This window comes from Pterocles gutturalis, unplaced genomic scaffold, assembly GCF_000699245.1.
Source record: "Pterocles gutturalis isolate BGI_N339 unplaced genomic scaffold, ASM69924v1 scaffold40031, whole genome shotgun sequence".
NCBI classification, from domain to species: Eukaryota; Metazoa; Chordata; class Aves; order Pterocliformes; family Pteroclidae; genus Pterocles; species Pterocles gutturalis.
Genome location: NW_010099194.1, coordinates 994 through 2,203, shown reverse-complemented (window position 1 = coordinate 2,203; position 1,210 = coordinate 994).

Here is a 1,210-nt window from a genome sequence, read left to right as displayed (position 1 = left end):
GCCGCCTCGCTGGGTGAGTGAAACAGCACCAGCGCTCTGCGGGAAAGAAGACGGGCAGCCCTCTCCCTAATGTGTGGAAAGAAAAGTGTTGGCAGCATTGGCTGGCAGCAAAAAAGGCAAAAAGGCTCTTCCCCTGCCCCAGGAGATAATTACTCCAGGGTGGGGGTCGTGGGTCATCCCCACTCCGCCTTCCCAGTGTGCGCTCTGCCGGTGCTGGATGTGAGAGTCGCAGAGCGAAGGTGAATCCTCGCTTTGCGAGGAAGAGGAGACAGCTCCAGCCCCATGGCAGGGACACTGGGCTCTCCCCCCAGGGACAGACCCTGATGGGCCGTGTCGAGGGGCTGGAGCACACGGCAGGCAGCTGTGACCAGCCGTTTCCCACCGTACCCACGGCAGGCTGGAGGTGTCACACTGCCCCTCGTCCCGTGGCAGCGAGGTCCCGCACAGGACGAATGACTAAAATCACAAATGATTCTGAGCTGCTGAGGTGCCTCGGCTTTCTGTGCCATCCGCTGGCCAGGGGTTCAAACCCGAGAAAAAATCAGAGAATGGTTTGGGCTGGAAGGGACCTTAGAGATCATCAGGTTCCAGCTCCAGGGACAGAATGGGTCCAATGCACTGAAATCCTGAGTGTGCTGCAGCCCGAAAGGTGTGAGCTGTGTGCAGCACAGCGTGCATTCGCGTGTGGATCGCCAGCAGCTGCCTCGCACATCGTTCCTGGCACGGGGACATCTGCTCAGAGCCGTTCCTTTCCAGTGCATCCCAGCGCTGCAGGTGCCAGGCAGCCCCTCTGGGCTGCACGAAAATTATTCTGCAGGAAAATGCCATCCCTTGGGATGCGCAGCTGCTCTCCCAGTAAACCCGTGGTGGTGCAGGCGACGAGAGGGGCTGGATCCCCCACTCCAGGGCCTGGGTTTCAGCTGGAAACCACGAGCAGGAGGAAAGCCTGGAACATGTCAGGAGACCGTGGGGGAGGCGAGCGGCTGCGTGGTGGATTAGCGCAACTTAATATTTTTTTCCTGATTAAAAAAATGATTAGAAAAGGGAATTAATTAGCCTTGACAGCTGGTGGGGCTGGGGTTAGCGAGGGTGGCTGGGAGAAGAGTTAAAAATAGCAGGAAGGCCCAAGTGGAAAGTTTCTGTAACATCACAAGTCAGGCATTCGGTGCTTACCCGCCCTGGCAGGCGCGCGCCCATGCCAGAGCCCTGC